This window comes from Lutra lutra, chromosome 16 (assembly GCF_902655055.1).
Source record: "Lutra lutra chromosome 16, mLutLut1.2, whole genome shotgun sequence".
NCBI classification, from domain to species: domain Eukaryota; kingdom Metazoa; phylum Chordata; class Mammalia; order Carnivora; family Mustelidae; genus Lutra; species Lutra lutra.
Genome location: NC_062293.1, coordinates 27,986,530 through 28,010,010, shown reverse-complemented (window position 1 = coordinate 28,010,010; position 23,481 = coordinate 27,986,530). Strand labels below are relative to the sequence as shown.

The 23,481-nt window shown below is 37.6% G+C and overlaps 1 long non-coding RNA gene and 1 pseudogene across 1 annotated transcript in view; one reads left to right on the top strand and one right to left on the bottom strand.

The window, feature by feature from the left end:
• Positions 1–23,481, bottom strand: part of LOC125087743 (uncharacterized) — a 292,899-nt gene that overhangs the window by 198,243 nt on the left and 71,175 nt on the right. The window contains exons 2-4 of the long non-coding RNA XR_007123503.1: positions 5,288–5,395; positions 2,631–2,788; positions 2,454–2,529 (exon numbers count right to left, since the gene is read on the bottom strand). This is a non-coding gene — a long non-coding RNA (uncharacterized LOC125087743). The remainder of the gene's footprint in view (positions 1–2,453; positions 2,530–2,630; positions 2,789–5,287; positions 5,396–23,481) is intronic.
• On the top strand, positions 22,283–22,823 carry LOC125087741 (eukaryotic translation initiation factor 1-like; annotated as a pseudogene).

Below are 23,481 nucleotides of genomic sequence, written 5' to 3'. Positions count from 1 at the left end.
AACTTACTAAATACTTCCAAATCATTTATTTCATCTTTGTAATTATTCACGCAAGCATGTATTATTTGGGGGAAAAAAACTGATGGTCGGTCCATTTGTTTTTGTGGCGCATATGTGGTCATCAAAAGGACAGACAGGAAGAAAAGCCAAGGATTCAAATACGTACCAGTATACACTCTTCCTGGATAACTGGTGTCCAGCTTACCAAATGGGTACTATAGGACAGAAATCATATCAGATCTGAGGTCATCGTTTTAATTCATGGGGCAGACTGTCATCTTATCTTTGCATTTGTTGTACAGTAATTTTGATGTATTAACATGTTGCCGTTGGTGAATCAGCAACTTACTGCAGGGGGATTATAAATAATTTTGAACGTGAGCGGTTATTATTATTCCATGAATGTTTTAGAAAGCATTAACATTAAGTGAGTGTTGATAGAAAGGGTGTATGCATTTGAGCCATTTAATATATTTGTAATACCCATTAGAAGTGGCATAAAATGAGCTATCAATATTGAATAAATGTCTTAGCAACATACATTATAAATTTTAAGTGACTGGCATAAAATATGCATCACACGTGGTGCTTATTAGTAGTCTTAAGACACTTTCCTTTTTAAGAAACCATTAATATTGTGATGACCTTAGGTATACAGTAATAGGCTTTAGAGAGAGCCATCCATTAAGCCATTCTAAATTTAACTAAAATAGAGTAAATTCCGTAATTACAGACACTCCCAAAAGCATGGACTCAAGAAAATTTTTAGGTGAAAAAATCTTTTGTGACAGACTGGGAACCTCAAAGTGATGCAAGAAAATCTGTGGTTCCTAATCTTCTAACCTCTGTTTTCTGCATCATCACCATCATTTGCTCTGAATCTACAGCAATACCGTTTTCTACCCTTTTTTTCCCTTTGTCCATGTCCTAGTCTAAACAATATAAATTTTTTTCCCCCCTGGTTCAGTCACAGAAGTTCTCTGGGAATTAGAGTCAGTCAGATATAAGTTTAGAATTCCAGGGAGCCCAAATCTTGCCAGAGGTATGATCTCCAGAAATTATAAAATGTCATTGCATTTCTGCTCCCTTAGCTATAAAACAGGGACACGACACCACTGCACTACGCAAACTGCTTTAAGTACCAAATGGAACATCCCTACCATGTCCTTAGTACGGTGACTGTTCAATAAATGAACGATTGCTACTATCTGATTTTTCCTTTATTTACTTATTTTTGTATTTTCTTTTTTTTTTTAAGATTTTATTTATTTATTTGACACACAGAGACCACAAGTAGGCAGAGAGGCAGGCAGAGAGAGAGGAAGAGGGGGAAGCAGGCTCCCTGCTGAGCAGAGAGCCCAATGGGGGGGGGGGGGGGCTCAATCCCAGGATCCTGAGACCATGACCTGAGCCGAAGGCAGAGGCTTAATCCACTGAGCCACCCAGGCGCCTCTATTTTTGTACTTTCTATTCTAAATCAAGCCTCTAAGGAAATATATTTCCAAACTGCACATGATTTTAGGATTGGTATTTCCCCATGAAATAACAAGGCTGGGTTAATTTCTAATTATAACATTTTGCTCACTTATGTACAAATTACCATTGTTTCAATAGTATGGCTTAACAGACTGCTCTCAAGAGCTGTAACAGCCATTACCTTAGCCTCCAGGCACATGTGGTCATTAGCATATGAGATATGCCTATGTATATGCCTAGGTATCTATGAATGTATGAGCATATGAGATATGCCTGTGTATATGCCTAGGTATCTGTGAATGTATATAATTACACACAGTTTACAAAAATTTGGTATGGAAGAAAAAAAAGAAACATCCCATGGAATTAATTACATAATGAAATGATAATAGAGATGTAGTGAAATAAATGAAATACATCAAAATTAATTCCATCTGCTTTTTTAAACTTTTTAAAAATGTGCTTTCCAGAAAATTGAAAACTTCTAAATCAACTAAAATTAAAGGTTTCTAGAAAACTAAAAATTAATTTCCAGAAAATCTGGATATGAAAGTTGCTTTGACTGGTCTGCTCTAGAGGACTTTGGTGAAGTGGTATTGTCTAGAGGATATGATGCGATCATATATTTGGCTGGAAGGGACCTAAACGCTCATCCATTTCAACAACCCATTTTTTTCCCCCAGCACTTAATTATTTAAGACTGCAATCTAGAAGGGGGTTGTGGCAAGAACTAAATGAAACCCTGAGTGAAATGTGAGATGGTTGATGGAAGAAAGTCCTGAAGCAAAGGCACAAAGGTCAGATTAATGTAAGACTGTACCGAGCCCAGCTGAGTTATGCAGTGGAAGTCATTTTGTGTGCCAGGTGCTGAAGAAGCAGAAAAACCAAGTAGCCAAATGCAAAGACTCAGAAGGCAGTGAAAGAGGGGAGAGTAGCTGGAAAGGGTTGCAATGTACTCATGCCTTGACAACTCTTACCATCTCACAATTCAGATCACTCCATCCTTTTTATAGGCAATTTTGCACATTCTAGATCACATCTTCAAGGTGCAGGCTTTCAATTATTCACCCAGTATACGAAAATACTAATGACAAAATAGTAAAAATATTAACGATAAAATAGAATAAAAGTTTAATATGAATAATAACACTTACTGAGTGCTTATTATGAGTCAGGCACTGTGCTCTGACATGTACGATGTCATTTATAAATGTCCCTTTGATGTAGGTATTATCCAGAATTTTACAGTTGATCCAAGTGAGACTGTTAGGAAAAGGATTCACTTAAGATCCTACAGCTCATAAGAGAGGCACTGTAGAAGAGACAGAAATTGAGGCGATGGGCTGTGATTTAAACTCCAATTGATTCCCAAGTCCAAGTTCTTCAGCATAAGGAGTTACTATATTTAAAATGCATAGGCTGGCATATCCAGGTAACGCTTTAGAGAAGCGTTAATGACAGGCAACTCAGTATCTCTTCCAATGCCCCTTCAATTTTCATTAGAAAAATTACAAATGTTAAAAAAAATAAGAGCAAAACAAAATCCCTGTGAACCCTTCATCTAGTTTCAACAACCATCCTCATATGCCATAACTGTTTCTGCACCCTACTCCCATGTTTGCTTAGACAGTAAAGGAAATCCAGATGTCATGGCATTCCATTCCTAAGTATTTCATTATACATCCAAAACCACTATAGAATCTCCTTACTTAACCACATGACATTATTATGCAAAACACAGTTAATCATGACTTCTTGAAATCATCAAATGTTATTCGTCCACATAAATTTCCCTGACTACCTAGAAACATCTTTTTATAACCAACTTATTGGAATCAGGATCCAACTATGTACTGCTCATTACGTTTGTTGTTATATGTCTTAAATATTTTTTAGGTTCTTTTTCATCTACACCAATCTCTCGCTCTCTTTCACTCTCCATCCCCATTCTTTGGTTATGACACTGACTTGCTGAAAATAATTCAGCAGTTACCTTACAGAACATTTATATTCTAGAACTGGCTGATTTTTTCTTGTGGTAGCAGTCACACATGATCTTGCTTTACTATTCTGTTATCTCCTGAACACAGGAAGTCAAATCTAAGGACTTGATTAGACTTGGGCTCATTATTTTCCTTTGGCCTGACTAGGTAGTCTGTGGACTCATACAGAAGATTTGTAAATTTTTATTGTCTCACTTTCCTTGATGTAAAAATGAGCAAGGGATTCAAGGCTGGACTGCCTGATCCTTCAATGTAAGATCACTAATCACCTCTACCTTCATTGATTTTATCACCTGGATCAATCAGAATTCCGTCAAAAAACTGAGCCATTCTTTCTATTTATGGTTCTAATGATAGGCAAAAAAATTTGACCTTTGCAAATGATGGGGGAGCTGGAAAGGCACAAATCTGGAAGGGACGTGTCAGGACCAAAGAAACAATCAGTGACTTATCTGCCTGAAAATCTGCAACAGCAAGGTCAGAAAGGGCAACTGTGCACAGCCACCAAAGCCAGATGAAAAGGGGGCTTCAAGAGAGATTAGGTGGAATCTCTGGGAGACCATGCTTCTCCTGCATTCACATCTATGATCTGCAGCTCAACACCTTCCAGTTAGACTGGGGCCATGGTTGGTCCCCAGGCCAGCACTTAGGAAAATGAGCCGAATGCACAGCAAAGGAAAATGAGGATATATATGGTTGGATAGATAACCTGCATCGGTCTGTCTCCATGTTTACTCACACTGACCCTCTGAAATTTATAGTTTTGGCTTCACACTGCCTTCTAAACTTTGGACATGTTACCTTTTTTGACGCAACTCTAATATATACCCACACAAAGAAGGGAATTCTAGTTAAGCGCAATTGTTGGCCTTCGCCATGCTGACATAACACAACCCAGCACACCATCTATTGATGGTATTAATTAAGGGTTGTAAAATTGTGATTTTCTAATTCTATAATTCCACATTCTAATTCTGCATTTCCTTCTGTACTTATTAGCTCAAATTCTTCTCTATAGAAAATTTTTCTTCATTCACTAGACTTATTTGGTAACCCAGAAACATATGTCACAGAAGTAGAATAGATGTTAAATTCCTATTAATTATAAATTTTCAGGATAATGAGTTACTGTCCTAACAACTTTCAATGGTGTCTGATGAGCAACACTTTGTTTTCTCTCTCATTTTTATCCCCTCCATCTCTTCCTTATAGAGGGAGATGCTCTGCTATTTTGAGCTCCTGGCTTTCGTATACTTTCTTGATAAGTCACTTGCAGTATTTGTTATAATGTTCAGATCAAGCCACATTTGTCCAGTGGTTCCCCTCTGTCATTTTGTACTTAATCTGCAACTTGTGCTTTGTGCCAGTTCTCAAAATTTTCTTTCCAATAGGGGTGATTTTTATCACAGTACCATTTCTTCTTTATTTCCTTTCATCTTTACTATTACAACCACACAGTTGTTAATATTATGCAGAATCTATTGCTAGCAAGCATTTTGGTCAAGTCTACCTTTGTCTGAGATTCCTGGAAAATTATTTTTTTAAAAGATTTTATTTATTTATTTGATAGAGAGATCACAAGTACGCAGAGAGGCAGGCAGAGAGAGAGTAGGAAGCAGGTTCCCTGCTCGGCAGAGAGCCCAATGCGGGCTCGATCCCAGAACCCTGAGATCATGACCTGAGCCAAAGGCAGAGGCTTTAACTCACTGAGCTACCCAGGCACCCTGATTCCCTACTTTTAGACTCTTAAGTTTAATTCCTCTTGCATAAGTCACATCTTTAAAAACTCAACCAAACAGTTACCATACCCCTACTAACTCTTCTTTCCTCTTGGGCATTCTCTCATTTCCTTTGAACACTTTTTACACATCCAACAAAAGGACTGTGGACTAATCTGCATGTCCAGATTTGGAGCTCTGCAAGAACAAGGGTGACATGGAGAATTAATTTTTCATTGAAACTTTAATTCCTATTGGAAGGAGTGGAGATAGATGAGCTAATGCCCAGAAGCATCCAAACAAGCTTAGCAAAAAAGAGAAGAGAACACCAACGATGCAACAAAATCGAGGACATAAAAGGAGTATCCGGGAAGGAACTCATCTTCATTTAAGAATAAGAGAATGGGGGCGCCTGGATGGCTCAGTGGGTTAAAGCCTCTGCCTTTGGCTCAAGTCATGATCCGGGGATCCTGGGATCGAGCCCTGCATCGGGCTCTCTGCTCGGCATGGAGCCTGCTTCCCTCCTTTCTCTCTCTTTCTGCCTGCCTCTCTGCCTACTTGTGATCTCTGTCTGTGAAATAAATAAATAAATAAAATCTTAAAAAAAAAAAAAAAGATTTACAGATTGGAAATAATATTGTTAATATAGTATTGTCACTCATGGCCATTTGTATCTCCAGGCAAGCATTTTGAGTTTCTCTCCATTGTTCTCCAGTGTGCTATCCCGATCCTCTCAACAGGAATGGGCATACTAAATCCAAACAGAGATGTGATCTGATGACCAGAGAGCTAAGTGGACTTAAACAATGTTGCCATCAGCCTTACTGCTGAGCTGGTGAGGTTTTAGGTGACTTTTATTTTTTTCTTTCAAGTCATTGTACAGTCCCTACAGTATGACACAATCTATTCTTCCAGTTATGAGAAATAAAGGACAACTGTTCTACATGGGTTCTCAGATGTTGTCTATGGAATTCTATGGCGCTGATTTTAAACAATGTATGAGAGTTAACATTGGTAACTGACGATATGAAGTACTTAGAGATAAAAAGTAACCATTACTCCTTAGACATTTAATGATAATTCTTAGTATCATATGTGGTCCACTAAGCTTTTACTAGTTTGAAATCTTGTTAGTGACTGAAATCTGAATTATGAACAATAACTGATTAAAAATCACTCAACAGGATTTCATTTAATTAGCCACTTTTACTTTAAAATAAAGTAAGCATAATTTGTACCTCTAAAATCTAGACAACTTGACACATTTGTATGTGTGTGTGCATGTATGTGTGCATTTATGTAAGTGGTTAATTTGTGAATTTACACAAATGGTATTAAAGACATGTAAAAATCAATCCTCTTTTATTTATATCTTCAACATCTCATTTATACTGAAAACAAACATATCTAACATAGATTCAGCACTCCTTCAGTGTCACTGGCCATCTTGATGACAATATTCATCATCAATATTACTACTTTTAATCAGTATTTTACAAACGATGGTCAACAAAAAATTTTGTCTTGATGAATACCAGTATCCTTCTATATCCTGCCCCCATACAATTAAAGATAAGTGTGGTAAAATTGCAAACAGGACAAGAGCTTTGGAAAATTCACGGATTTAAAAATCATGAGCTTAAATTTAAAAATTAACAATAATTATGGAAAACTTAATTAAAGGCCAACAACTTCATGGGAGGAGGGAATAGTTGAGAAGCAAAAGAATCTTTTGCTCCTTTAAACATTAAATAGGTATTGATTACTGTATGGACAAATATCAAACCCTATTAATTGAGTAGTTAAATATTGACAAATGTAAAGTGGAGACTGATACTTGCTGTAGGGTACAACAGTGATTGATACTCACTGGGAACAGGTTTAGTGTATACCCATATTATTTTCGCCCAAATAACTGCAAATTCTCTCTTTTAGTATCTTTAAATCTTGTAATACAAAACATTATTTTTTCCAAATTTATTTTGGAACAACTAGTTTAAGAGGCCAGAAGTCAATTAAGTATTTGCTTCTTGTAGCCAAAACAAACTAACATACATATAAATATTTAGAGAAGTCATGAACTGCATTAAAATGAGGGTCCTAGAGATCTTAAACTAGGCATCTAGGGCACTTCATTTTTACACACATGTGATACAGGTGTTACTCTTTTATGGAAATCTTTTGAGTATAGATGGTTTTCAGAGTTAAGAATTTTTCAAATTTCGGGCGCCTGAGTGGCTCAGTGGGTTAAGCTGCTGCCTTCGGCTCAGGTCATGATCTCAGGGTCCTGGGATCAAGTCCCGCATCGGGCTCTCTGCTCAGCAGGGAGCTTGCTTCCCTCTCTCTCTCTGCCTGCCTCTCTGCCTACTTGTGATCTCTGTCTGTCAAATAAATAAATAAAATCTTTAAAAAAAAAGAATTTTTCAAATTTTTATAAAAGAAATATGAAGGCACATACCAGCTATTAAACAATAAATACCCTTTTGTGGACAGAACAGCACTCCATAAACACATGCATTACTATTTCAGCAGTAAGGGACATCAATATTCACACAAAACAAAATAAGGGAAAGCAAAACAAAACACAGTCTCATTTTGCTTCAGTTTAGGTCTATGTGGCAAAATCAATGTTTGCTAATTTAAGGAAAAAACTTTGTTTTAGGTTATTAAATTGCTTAGATCCATTTTTAAAGTTAGTTCAAAGCTTTTAAACCATTAGCAGTCACATTATTTTTCTAAAAATAGTATAGGAGGAGGACTTTTTTCCTCCTCCAATTAAATGAATATTCTCCATAGCATCTTGATAAGAGGTTATCTCACCCACTAAATTATATCCAGCAAGGGATAATACATCAGTCATTCCTAGAAAGACTTCCCAGTCCTGTGAGAAGCAGAAAGGGATGTTTACTTTAAACACAGAGAAGGTAACCATGCAGGCTCTCACACCACCCACTGCACACCTTGGGTTCGTTGATCTTTCCTATTAACCCATGTTCTCTGGATCCTTGTTCCTCCATTGTGGTCTCAAGACTGCAGTATTTGCAGTAACTGGGATCTTTTAGAAAGGCGGTCTCAATTCCTACTCCAGATCAATGAAACCATTATCTACATTTTAAAAAGATTCCAAGGGGCGCCTGAGTAGCTCAATGGTTAAAGCCTCTGCCTTCGGCTCAGGTCATGATCCCAGGGTCCTGGGATCGAGTCCCACATCGGGCTCTCTGCTCAGGAGGGAGCCTGCCTCCTCCTCTCTATCTCTCTCTGCCTGCCTCTCTGCCTACTTGTTATCTGTCTGTGAAATAAACAAATAAAAATCTATTTAAAAAAAAAAGATTCCAAGGATTTTAAGAACAACATAAACAGATTAATAAGGATCCACCAGGTCATGGAAATGTAAAGTCTCATATGCTTCTACAGAGCCCTCTCTCTATCCTTAGCATTGTTTCTGAAATTTCCATTCACTCACTTTCTTAATGTTCAGATGTTAGGGAATCTCACTTTCATATAAATGATAAAAGTTTCCCTGTATTAGGATGAAGTGTTAAACCCTTAGCATCCATTAAAGCTTCTGGGTTAATTTCCTGGGATAAAGACTATATCTGGAAAGCGTACACAGAGGGACAGGGTCCACATTGTCCATGGCTTGGTAGGGGGATTATTACAGAGACTAGAACAACTGTGGTCTTTTCTAAAAAAGTCCAAAGAACAGGGCCAATTTATGGGTCTTGTCCTTAGGTGAATAAAACTGGCTAGAAGAAATCTATCCGCACATAAAGCTACTATCTCAGAAAGGCCTCTGGATGTAAGATTCATGATAATACAGAGTTTTATGAGATGTTGGAAGCACTATAATTCCCTCTTGGTTTTGTTGCTATTATTTCTTGGGCTTATTCCCCAGCTTCCCTTTTCTTCACCAGAGGTTTATCTTAAGGGGCAGTCAAAAAAGGAGGAAGCTATGGATACCATATTTTTCTTCAGAGCCAGTTTCTAAAGGAATAGAATCACAAGAACCATTGACTAAGAGGCAAACAATTAAAGTCTCTGCAGCCTATAGCGAGGAAAAAAAAAAAAAAAAACAGACCTGATAAATAGCCCTGAGGCTTAATGACATAGGGCTAACGTATGGTCCCCTGCAGCTTAAGTTCTGGCTCTAAAGAAATTTTTAAATATTATTTTTTTAAAGATAGCTTGTTAGATTTTCTGAAAGCCTTAAAATATATTGTATTCCAGTTGTTCCATGCCAAGTGGAATGAGTAAGCAGGTAATGATGTAGGAATGTTGGGGAGGAGAAAGCAGTTTCATTTAGCTACTTGATGATCAATTGAAGAGAAAATGAATGAAAGATTCAGATTCATGTAATGATGAATTTCATCTCTTACAATCAGGATTAATTACAAAACCTCTGACAATTTGGGGATTCAATTCACCTAAATGCTGATAAATTACAGACAATATATCAAAAGTTTACATAATTTGAGACTTAGAGCTGATTTAAACAAATAATGGTTGCATTTAAGGACAAAATATATTTTCACTGATAGAAAAGGTAAGTTATATTAAAGAAGAATAAGTCTGACATTTTTCTGCATTTTCCTAAATATACAGGAATCACAGAATTTATTATTTATTTCTCCATGGAAACAATTAGTTTCTGCATAGAAAGCCCTGCAAAAAAATCACCCAAAGCAAAAGGGAAAAAAAAAAAAATTAAAGTGTTTCTTCATAGTTGTAAAAAGTGTATAACCCAGAATTACTATTTGAAGTTAATTGTTTTATTAGGGGTTTGCTAATATAATTATACCTTTAAAAATTCTATTTCACTTAATAACCTAGTTGGTTAATAAATATAGAAATACTGGCAAGCTTTGTTATCATAGAATTTTTTAAACTACCCCATATAAAGTTGATAAAGTTTTTCAACCACAGCATGTTCAAGTCTGTATAAATACAAATTACGATTCCACTGGTCCCTGTCATGGTGAGATACTAGGCACAATTTCACTATGAAATAACTATAGGGAAATCTGAAGCAGCCAAAACCTGAAATATTTGGAAAATCTTGGCCATCATTCCTGTTTCTCAAAGACTGAATCTAAATCACTTTAAATGATTTTGTGCTAAGTTTCTATTCTCTTGAACACGGAGTTCTGGGTTTGGGCATCAGATGATGGATCTCAAAATTTCACTTGAGAGTACATGTGAGGAAGGGTGAGTAAGAAGAAGGCAGCCAGCCAGACAGTTATAATCAGGCATAGATAAATACACGCCTACCAGAACTATTACTAGTACTAGCAGACAACTAATACTACTATGAATAATTACAACCAATTTTTGGAAGTTTACCTAAATAGGCATCATGCTACTTATTTTATACATTAGAGCATGTATTTTATTTGCACAAAACAATCTCATTTGAACCAGCTTAAACGACAAGAGGAAATGTATTGAATAATAACTAGTAAACAGGATTAAGTTTTGAGACAATTAGGGATAAAATTCCACATGACTCTCTTTCTCTCTCCTAGTTGTTATTTTGCTTATTGCCTTCTTTATGGCAATAATGCTTATTGATTTCTTTAAGGGGCTGAGGGGAAAGACTGCCAGTACCTTGAGGGCTGCATCTCCTCAGTCTTGCTTCCAGATAAAAAAGGATTTTCCAAACCCCAACTCTACAAAAGCGAGACATCCATAAGAAGAGTCCTCATGGGGAGCACCTGCGTGGCTCAGTCAGTTAAGCATCTGCCTTCGTCTCAGCTCATTGTCCCAGGGTCCTGGGATGAGCCCTGCATAGGGGCCTCCTCTCAGCAAGGAGTCTTCTTCTCCCTCTCCCTCTGCCTGCTCTCTGCCTGCTGAGTGCTCACTCTCTGTCAAATAAATAAATAAAATATTAAAAAAAAAAAGAGTCCTCAGGGGTTCTGCCCTAAACCAAGTATTATCAGGAGAATGTCCAAAGTCTTAGAATATTAGCCCAGAGTGGATTAGGTATCTACCTTTAGAACAATTAAGATAACCAGAGAAATAGTCCATCTGGGTCTCATGAAAAAATGCACATATACTCTGCTGGCAGTAGGATAGGAGAGATGACTGTAAAAAAACAAACAAACAAACAAACCATGGTACAGCCACAGCTACTGGTGACCAAATAAACCATCTCAATTGTTTCCATTTCGATTTCTGATTATCGTGAGAACCATTCAAACTATAAACAGAATTTTATTTTACAGAGAGAGAATTTGCCCTTACTCATGTAATTAGTGAATTGTAGATTTAAGATGTGAACATAGATTTTTATCTATTCTTGTCACCAGTACTACTCTGAGACCAAGGGAAGCCTGGGCTTCCTCGATCCATGCCTCAAGGCATCTATGTACCTCATTTTGTACTGATACTTTCAGTGCCAATATACCAGTATCCATAGTGGCTTCCTTTTTTAAAAACAATTATTTTTTATTTTAAGAGAGACAGACAGAGAGAGCACATGCAAGTGCAGGGTGGGGAGGGGGGAAGGGAGAGGGAGAGAAAGAATCCCAAGCAGGCTGCACACCCAACACAGAGCCCAACACGGCTCATCCCTCAATGCTGAGATCATGACCTGAGCGGAAATCAACAGTCCTACACATAACCAACTGAGCTACCTAGGCACCCCTCCATAGTACTTCCTGAAAATGTGTAAGTCCCTCTCCAGAGGTTGAGATTACCTGGGGCTGATAGTGCCATCCTACTGAGGTGGATGCTTGTCACTGGCTCTTGGATATCCACATTCTGGTTTCTACTGTACCTCCAATTTATAGCCTGAGGTCAATGAGGATGATGCAAGGCATCCTTTTCCTATTGGCTATCTCCTACCCTACCTTCTGCTGCAAACCCCCAGGTTAGTAACTCCAGTCCCTCTGAAAGCTCCATGTCCTCGGTCAATCATTCCTTCAGGATGGTCATGCCTATCTCTTCTGAGGATTTTCCAGATTCCTGCTCCATATTGCCAAAGGGCTCTTCTGATGCTCTCTTGCCTCAGATCAATGTGGTGAATCTCTGCTCCCCTAGGTCATTCTTGAGCTACGCCAGGAGAAGGATGGGAATTTCTTATGCAAATGGAACTGCTCTTATTCCATCCAGAGGCTTCTAGACTATCCAACCTTGTAGGCGGTACCATGTGGAAGGCAGGAGTGTCATCACATTGAAAGAGATATTCTAGAAACACTATGAATGCAGCCTAAGATTTTGAGAATACTTGTTTGGAAGATGTGTTGTTCTATGTTTACAAGGGATCAGATTCATGTCACACATACACACGCACAAAAACAAACCATCTTTCACATTTTCCTTGTAGCCTGAATAAGATTTGTCTTTGTGTTCATCATCAACAAAGCACAGTAACAATCTTTGAAAAAGTCACTGGAAGCCAGATTTCACAGGAAGCGTGAAGGATGATGCAATGTCATGAACAATAATGTAGTCAGCATGAAACAAATTGTATCAGGGAACTGCTGAGGCAAGAAGATCTATATTGTTTCTATATTAACTGGTCCCAAAGAGCCATGGCTTTGCTAACTTTTTGTAGTGGTGAGAGATACAAATTAGCCACAGAAAACATATCAGACAATGAAAAATAAGAAGAGTTGGTTCTTTAGCTACAATAGGGAGAGAAGGTATCTAGAGACCAGAAGAATTTTTACAAACCCTGGTGGGACAATAAACAAACTACCTCTGCTCTGCCCATAATTCTAAGTATATATCAATAATCACTATAACTTACATGGGCCATTAGATTTATAATGTATTTTTAAAGCAAATTGTTTGTATAAACAGGAACCCCTCAAAAGTATTTTCCTGGGGCTCTATACACCCTAGTGGCAACTCTGGTCTTCCATAATCCGACTTTGAGAATAGGCAAATCAAGTAGCTATAATCCAATGTGTTAAGTTCAACAGCCCTCTTTAAGTACTACAGAATGAGAGCATAAATTACTACGGGAAACAGGGAACTTTACTACAGGGGCAGCAAAAGTAGGGGTAAAAAAACAGGTGATATTTACACTCGGCATCAGGGAAATACAAATCAAAACCACAATGAGATACCACCTCACACCAGTCAGAATGGCTAAAATTAACAAGTCAGGAAATGACAGATGCTGGCGAGGATGCGGAGAAAGGGGAACCCTCCTACACTGTTGGTGGGAATGCAAGCTGGTGCAACCACTCTGGAAAACAGCATGGAGGTTCCTCAAAATGTTGAAAATAGAACTACCCTATGACCCAGCAATTGCACTACTGGGTATTTACCCTAAAGATACAAATGTAGTGATCCGAAGGGGCACGTGCACCCAAATGTTTATAGCAGAAAGTCTACAATAGCCAAATTATGGAAAGAACCTAGATGTCCATCAACAGATGAATGGATAAAGAAGATGTGGTATATATACACAATGGAATACTATGCAGCCATCAAAAGAAATGAAATCTTGCCATTTGCGACGACGTGGATGGAACTAGAGGGTATCATGCTTAGCGAAGTAAGTCAGTCAGAGAAAGACAACTATCATATGATCTCCCTGATATGAGGGAGAGGAGATGCAACATGGGGGGTTCAGGGGGTAGGAGAAGAGTAAATGAAACAAGATGGGATTGGGAGGGAGACAAACCATAAGTGACTCTTAATCTCACAAAACAAACTGAGGGTTGATGGGGGGAGGGGGTTTGGGGGGGTGGGGGTATGGACATTGGGGAGGGTATGTGCTATGGTGAGTGCTGTGAAGTGTGTAAACCTGGCGATTCACAGACCTGTACCCCTGGGGATAAAAATATATTATATGTTTATAAAAAATAAAAGAAAAAAAAAACAGGTGATATTTGAGTGAATTCTTGAAATATTAGTTAACATAAAGATTATTTCTTAAACGATATGTATTAAAGGCTTTTTGAAGTTTGGCATGAAAAAGTAAAGCTTGTATTATATCTTGTAAGACAATTTTTTCTCTGCAGAATATTGTCAAGATGTTTATCGCTTTGAAAATTAGAGCAAAGACTGGGGTTCGTATGGTGGGAATCTTTTAATCTAGACTCCACCGTGCAGCACAGGCAAGAGTAAACAGGTACTGGTCAATACATTCTGAAAGAAAGTTCTGTGTTTTTAAATGTCCTGTATAAAAAAGGGTAATTAGCTGATCCAAGAATAACTTGATTACCACTATTTAACAGAATTCTTGAAAGGAAGAACTGATTGAGAAGAAACAAAGTATCCTTTGAGTTTACCATGTGTAGGAGGAAGGGAGATTGCTGATACTCTCATTAACAGAGCATAGCATCAGTCCTTTACAGGAAGGCCCAATACAATCTGTGGTGAAAAGCAATTCTGCATAGTCGTTAGTGGCACAGAAATGTGGCGGCCTCAGTTTACATCATGTAATCATATCCCAGTTGTCACGCTTACCAGATGTGTGACCAGTGAAAACCACTTATTCACTCAACGCCTCATCTGCAAAACGGGAAAATGTAACAACAGAATTGTTGTAACAATTAAATGGAGTAGAATCTATGAATTGTCTGGATCATTTCCTGGCACATGCAAACACATAGCAAACGCCCCTTATCATTATTCTGATAACTCTGAGAACAATGATTAACTAGCAGTTTCTGAGTCTGAAAACAGCAGAAGCCATTCATGCTATCATCAGTGTGTGCTACATCTCTCATGTGTGGATAAATTCCAAGACTCATGACTATCTCCTACATCTGGGGCCCAAGTGGGAGAACTGGCAGGCATTAAAGTGAAAGGGTTAAATATATGTAGGAAACTGTGCAATTACAAAATGTTCATTTTTATATAAATTCCATTCTTTTAGAAATCCTCACACTATACACAACATCAATTCCGGATGGTTTATAAATTTAAATGTGAAGAGACAATATAGTTTCAAGAAAAAAATACAGAATATTTAAATGGAAAAGACTGACACAATGAAGAAAGTAAGAGGCAAGCTGCTTTAAGCAGTATGGACATTTTAATGATAGCAGTTGTTCCAATCCATGAATAGGGGATGTCTGTCCATTTATCTGTGCCTTCTTTCTTCTATCAATATTTTGTAATTTTCAGTGTACAAGCCTTTCATCTCTTTGGGTAAAGTTTATTCTTCAATATTTTTTTTGTGTTGCTATTGTGAATGAGATTGTTTTATTAACTTCCTTTTTGGATAAATCATTATTTGTATGTAGAAATGCAACTGACTTTTTAATGTTGATTTTGTATCTTGCAACTTTACTGAATTTAACAATTCTAATAGCTTTTCTGTTGGGAGTCTTTAGGGTTTTCTACACCCACAATCATGGCATCTACACAGATAGTTTTACTTTTCTCTTTCTTTTTGGATGCTTTTTATTCTCTTTTTCTTGATTAATTCCTCTGCCTAGGATGTCCAGTACTATGTTGAAGAGAAGTGGTAAGAATGGGCATCCTTCCCTTCTATAAATCCTATAAATTTAGTTTTAACTTTTCCCCACTGATCATAATACTAGCCGTGAACTTTTCATATGGCCTTTATTGTGTTGAGGTAAGTTCTTTCTTTACATATTTTGCCGAGACTTTTAGCCATGAATAGATGTGCAACATCATCAGATGCCCATCGTGCGTCTATCGGGATAATCATACAGGTTTTGCTCGTCTGTTTCAGTTTGTTAATGTGGTGTGTCACACTGATTGCTTCTCATATGTTGAACTATCCTTGCGTCACAAGGATAAGTTTCACATAGTCATGAGGTATGATCCTTTTACGACATTGTTGAATTCAGTTTGCTAGTATTTTACTGAGGATTTTTGCATGCATATTTATCAAGGATATTGGTCTATGTTTTTTTTTTTTTTTCTTGTAGTGTCTTTGTTTGGTTGTAGTATTATGGTGATGCTGGCCCCATAAAATGAGTTTGAAAATGTTCCTTTTTCTTCTATTTTTCGGAAGAGTTTAAGAAGAATCAGTAATCTCATAATGTTTTTTTTTTAAGATTTTATTTATTTATTTGACAGAGATCACAAGTAGGCAGACAGGCAGGCAGAAAGAGAGAGAGAGAGAGAGGAGGAAGCAGGCTCTCTGCTGAGCAGAGAGCCCGATGTGGGGCTCGATCCCAGAACCCCGGGATCATGACCTGAGCCGAAGGCAGCGGCTTTAACCCACTGAGCCACCCAGGCGCCCCTCTTATAATGATTTTTTAAAGATTTTATTTATTTGAGATTTTTTTGGAAAATCTTTAAAAAGATTTTATTTATTTATTTATTTATTTGAGAGAGAGAGAGAGAGAGAGAGAGAGAGAGGAAGAGCAGAGGAGGAAAGAATCTCAAGCAGACTCTGCAATAAGTGTGGTGCCCCATATGGGGCTTGATTTCACAACCGTGGTATCATGACCTGAGCCAAAACCAAGAGTCAGATGCTCAACTAACTGAACCACCCAGGCGCCCCAAGAAGAATCAGTATTGTTCTTTGAATTTTTGGTAGAATTCATGCATAAAGCCAAATGCCCAATATGGCCATAAACATGTAAGAAAGGTGTCCAAACCAAAATGACATACCTGAGCTGTAAAAATGAAAGAGAGAGAGAAAGAGACACACACACAGAGAGAGAGAGAGAAAGGGAAAGGGAACAGGAAAGGAAAAGGAAAGGAAAAAAAAAACAACCAAGTGCTAACAAGGATGTGAAACAACTAGAATTATGGCTACAACTGTAATACTGCTGTTGTACATAGATTATTAATTTGTGTAACTACTCTAGAAAACTGTTTGGTATTATCCTCTAAAAATGAATACATACACACAAACATACACACAATAACTCATTGGTTCCACTATTAGCTATATACTCAACAAAAGTGCATTCATATATTCAACAAAACGAATGTACAAGAATGTTCATACAGCAACATCTAGGAGTCAAAAACCAGAAGCCGATATTAATCCATTTTAAGTTCCTGGAAAATCCAGGAACAAAGAGCATGTTATAAAATTCTGCTCATATAAATTTCAGAAAAAAGGGGTGGGGAGAGGCAAAAACAATCTATGGTGTTTTAATTCAGGTTAGTGGATAGGATACCTTTGGGAGGAGTACTCATCTGGAATGAGCGTGAAGGGAGATTCTCAGGTGTTAGTAATGGTGTATGACTTGATCTTGGGTTGGTTACACAGATTTGTTAACTCCATGAAAGTTCATTGGCTCAATATTTTTGATTTATGTACCTTTTTGCACTATGTTACATTTCAATAAATAGTATAAAAAATTTCTAATGTTAAAAAAGGGCTTTATTCAATGAAACACTGTAGATCTTATAGACTGAATAGAGGTAACAGCCAGATGCTCTCTATAAATTACTGAGTAGTGTTCTAAGAGGGAGGGAGAATGTTGCACATTTCAACAAAGGAGCATCAAGAGTCAAGTATGATGGCAGCAGGGGTGAACTCCAGGATTTAGGAGAGTTCCTGGTACATACAAGCACTCCAGGAAGCTTTGGAGTAAATCAGTATCTAAAGGTGAGAAAGATTTCCAAGGACATCAAGGAGTCCTGAATGCCAGCACATAAGGCACATGGGAATAAACTGATGAGGGTAAGGCACTAAGGAGCATCATCAAATTATTATAAAGAACATTATAAAATAAATTTGAGAATGTAAGCCGGGTTCTGAGAAACTGAAACAAAATGCCGGGTTTAATCTTTACTTGAAATTCATTCATTCCTTCCAAAAATGATAGTCTTCTTTGTTACTAAGGAACTGAAAAATGGAAATTTAATTGATATAAGTGCATAAGCCATAATCAAATATTTTATTTATTTATTTGACAGAGAGAGAGATAGCAAGAGCAGGAACACAAGCAGGAGGGTGGGATAAAGGGAGAGGGAGAAGCAGGCTTCCTGCTGAGCAAGGAGCCTAATGTAGGGCTCGATCCTAGGACCATGACCTGAGCTAGAGGCAGACGCTTAACAACTGAGCCACTCTGGTGCCCCATAAGCTATGATTATTAATGTGTTAACAGATTTTGAGCCAAGAAATAACTTTACCTTTGGAGGGGCCAAGCCCAAATAATTTCTCTTATATCAAAAATGCATACACAAAGGAAATTCAGAATCAAAAGAAAATTTAAAGAAACTGCTATGATAAGGAATGTATGTATGGAATATTATATTCTCAATTAATCCTGATAATAATCCCTATGATAGTTAATAGCCCAATTTTGAAAAGGCTATTGAAGTCTCCATTTCTTTTAGTAGTATATTCATACTCGCAGAACTAGTTTGGTGGTGTAGCCAGGAATGAGATCTAGACATAATATTCTCATGATGACCTTCCCATTAAAGTTGACAGATGTAAAATAAATGGTCAATTATTCATAAGATCAGTCTCATACATGGACAAATTTCTCCGTAACCATGGAGTGATAAAACTTTCCTACCTATGACTCAAAACAGAAGCCAAAAGAAAACAGCTATCGACATTTAATTGTATAAAAGTAAATAATAAATTGCATGGCAGAAACATCAAAGGCAAAGTAAGTAAAATGACAATCTGCAGAAAATATTTGTAGTTTAAATTATAAATAAAGTTAATATTTATCATGTTTTAAAGGCTTTTAAAAATAAAAAGGAGAAATACCAGCTAAATTAGAGAAAATTTGCTAGAAATATGAAATGACCTTCACAGAAAAATGCAAATGGAACTTAAACATATTAAGGATGCTCAACCTCACTTATAATAAGACAGATGCAAATTAATACCTCACTGAGTTAGCATTTCTCACTTATCAAATTGGCAAAAAATCAAAAGCTTGACAATTGACTCTGCTGGCAAAGCTGTACGGAAAAAAACTCTCAGATATTGCTAGTGGGAATACAAATGTTACTACTCTTATGGAGTAAAATTGGCAACACATACAAAAATTACATGAGCAAAATTAAGGAAAGCTATTTACTGAACCAGTAATTTTAGTAACAAAATAATGAAAGCACAATTGCCCACCAAAAGAGGGCCCACTGAATATACTATGAAATATTCATGCAATGCAGCTATGAGAAAAATGCAGCTGGAAAAATGGAATGAGGTATCTCTGTGGATATTAAAATGGAATGTCACTCAACATTTAAGGTTACATGAAAAAGTGAGATAGAGGTAAGTGCATATAATATTCTCCCATTTCTGATAAGAACAAGTGTGTGTGTATGCATGTGTATAAAGAGGGAAATGGTAGATAAATGTCTGCATATAACAACACTAAACAGCGAAATAAAAGATAACGTTAAAACAAATGTTTTACCTATTAAAGGGAAGGAGGCAATATGGTAACTAGGACAGTTATGCAGACTAAACTTCTCTCAATATGTATGTCACTATATTGGCCCTCTTTGGAGCCTGGTATATTTTACATAATTTTAAAACAGAAATAACTTTTGAAAAGTCCCAAAAAAACAGAAGCAAAATGAAACAAATGAGCTAACTGTGCATCAGGCTGATGTGGTAAGAGGAAAGGAGGAACAACTCTAAGTGGCTGTGAAACACTGTAAATTGACTATATATCCCTAATGAGGTATATCCTGAGTGGTATATGTCCTAAGGACAAAAACAAATGTGAAACATATTTAAACTTGTCAGTCATATTGTTGTTGGTGGCGCTGGTATTTTTTTTTTTTAAGATTTTTTATTTATTTGTCAGAGAGAAAGGGAGAGAGAGCGAGCACAGGCGGACAGAATGGCAGGCAGAGGCAGAGGGAAAAGCAGGCTCCCCGCCAAGCAAGGAGCCCGATGTGGGACTCGATCCCAGGACGCCGGGATCATGACCTGAGCCGAAGGCAGCTGCTTAACCAACTGAGCCACCCAGGCGTCCCGGCGCTGGTATTTTTGTGTGACAAAAGTGGGATAAAGAAAATAGCTGATTCTTAAAAAAAAAAAAAAAAGGAAAAGAAAAAGAAAATGGTTGATTCTTTTGGCATCTTAAAGAACTCGCTTTCAACACAGAGAAAAAGAACTATGGAGGGAAGATAGAAGAGGTTAAGTGACAACTCTGAAACCCAGAATTTGAAGTACATCAATAAAAATTCATAAACCATTTTCCCATATCCCAGCTCTGTCCACTGAAAAGTCTTCTAAACAATGACTGACGTAGTGGCAATAAGCAACCATGTACCCAGATTTTTGTCTCCAACTATCATCTACCACCAAGGCACCTGTGGATGTGTAATATGACGTCTAGCACAGCACATGTAGAAGATAAATGCGGAACATCTCCTCATACAGATGACAAGCAGGGAACATTCCTAATACTATTTTGGTGGATTTAAAGGATTCAGAGTTAACTAGAAGCTCCCACTGGTCTGAGTTGAGACATTTGATCACTGAGATCAACAATAATTGGTGGATTTAAACATATTAACTGTGTTTAAATCCTTGAGATGATGATGATGATGATGCCGATAATGAGGTATTGGTAGATCTTTGGCATATACAAACACCAGCAAATTAAAAAAATTAAACATCTACCTTGACTTCCTCTACAAGATATAACTCAGTTACCCAAACCACTGAACAAGAGGGACTGTGAGAACTATTTTAAGCCAATAGATGAGGAAGGCATGATTGTATTGGATAAGCACCAGATGCTTAATCAACTGAGCCACCCAGGCACGCCTATTTTTCCATCTCAAAAAAAAGGAACAATGCCAACATGAAAGTTTTGTTCCAAGTCATTTATGGGTCAACCGTGGCTTTTCTCTTTTAAAGCATCTTCTTTTATAACTAATCCTTTAGAATAAAGTTGTGTGTTTCTAATAAGGACTAAACGAGTCAGCCGCACATAAAAATACACTTTATCAGATTATCTGGTAAACTCAAGCCTCAAATGTGTCTTCTCTTACAGGAATTAAAGATAAGAGACTTTGACATTTATTACTGAAATGATTGATTCTTTTGTGGAATCTAAAAACACCATTCCTGCTCTTCTCTGTTACTGATTTGAAAACCTAGAGAGCTTCAGATAGGTTTGGCTTTTAATCCAACATATAAATACAGAACAAGCTATATTTGATGAAATAGGATCACTAGGGAAAATGAATTTCATATCAGGGTGTAGCACTTTGTGGTTCAATATAGTTAATATATCCTGGCTTTAAGAGAAAATAAAAATTTCCCAGGCCTTTTCCATTCATGTTGAGTTTTTTTTTTTAAGGAATTAAATATATTAGAAAATCCCCTTTCTTTCACTCCTATCCCCTCAAATTTTTTTAAAGATTTTATTTATTTATTTGACAGACAGAGATCACAAGTAGGCAGAGAGGCAGAGAGAGAGGGGGAAGCAGGCTCCCCGCTGAGCAGAGAGCCCAATGCGGGGCTCGATCCCAGGACCCTGGGATCATGATCTGAGCCAAAGGCAGAGGCTTTAACCCACTGAGCCACCCAGGTGCCCCTATCCCCTCAAATTTTAACAATGACACACATACAAAATCAGGGGTAAAGTAACTTACCAAAGAACAGCTTCTCGATTAAATGGAAACAATAAATTCAGGTCTTAAGGTGCAATGTTTCCCAAATTCATATTCCAACCAAACCTAGAAAAGGAGAGTGCCAGTTCCCTCCCTCCCTCCCTCTTTTTCTCTTTCTCTATAAATATACATGTGTGTATACATATATACATACGTATGATACCCTTTTTCATAATTTTTTTAAATCAAATTTTTGACCACTCATTTAGAGCTAACCTGTTTGCTTTTCTTGTATAAAAAAGTTTCCATCACATTAACAAATGCATTGGGATATATACAAAAATGGAGAAGAGCTGTATCTCCACTGACACACTATAGAAAGCAAATTAGAATTACCTTCATCGATGTACTGAAAAATGCAAACTTGATTTCCAAAATGCAAGTAGAGCTTAAAGTATTAATAGGTAAAGTTTAAAAGAGGAGAGTCCCCAGTCAGTGTGCAGCCTCAAAAGAGCTTCCCCCTTGAGATCCCTCCCTTCCTGAGACTCGGGCCCCACCCCCCTGCACCCTTTCCTCCACTCCCTGCCTCCTCCCGCAGCAACATTCCATCTTTTCCATGGAGGAAAAGAAATCCTATGCTCAGTCCGTATGTCTGCTATCCAGAACCTCCACTTTTCGACCCTTTGCTGATGCAAGTAAGGGTGATGATCTGCTTCCTGCTAGCACTGAGCATTATATCCATATAAGAATTCAACAGAGAAATGACAGGAAGACCCTTACCACTGTCCAAGGGATCGTTGATGATTACGATAAAAAGAAACTAGTGAAGGCATTTAAGAAATTTGGGGCGCCTGGGTGGCTCAGTGGGTTAAGCCGCTGCCTTCGGCTCAGGTCATGATCCCAGGTCCTGGGTTCGAGCCCCACATCGGGCTTTCTGCTCAGCAGGGAGCCTGCTTCCTCCTCTCTCTCTGCCTGCCTCTCTGCTTACGTGTGATTTCTCTCTGTCAAATAAATAAATAAAATCTTTAAAAAAAAAAAGAAATTTGCCTGCAACAGTACTGTAATTGATCATCCAGAATATGGAGAAGTAATTCAGCTACAGGGTGACCAGTGCAAGAACATGTGACATTTCCTCAGAGACACTGGACTGGCTAAGGATGATGACCAGCTGAAGGTTCACGGGTTTTAAGTGCTTCCGGCCCACAGACGCTTAAGTGAGTATATCCTTGCAATGAGTAGGATTTCCTTTCTGTCCCTTGTCACAAGTTTAAAAACCTCACAGCTGATACAATGTAACCATTCGGGGTCTGCTTTTAAGTTGGACTAGCCTAAATCCCTCACGCAATCAACTAAAAGGAGCCAAAAAAGACTGAGATAGAGGAGAAATAGCCTACCGTTACTATAATCTTCAAAGTAATTGTGAGTATGTGCACATATGCTTGCTTCTGACTAACGTGTACACCACACCCCTGACCTTGTACTGATAGGTAATCCCATGAATTACCAATTGGTAAACATTCAAATTTGGGGGATCCTATAAATTAATTAAAACTAATAAAACTATTAATCCTAACTTTAACAGATAAAGGGAGTGGAAGAGGGCCTCGGAGGATTCATTTGGTCATTTTCCTCAGCCTTTCAATATTATCAGTCCTAATTTCTCAATGAAAGATTTCACAAAAGACACTCCATTCTGTATTAAGAGAGATTTCAGTTTCAGCTATTAGCTATGCCACTTACTAACTGAAAGGGATTAGTGATCATTGATTGTGATTCTTTACTGCTCCCTGCCTCTCTGTTCTTTTCGATTTGACTCTGCAGTTCCTCCTACAAGAGGCAGAGAATGC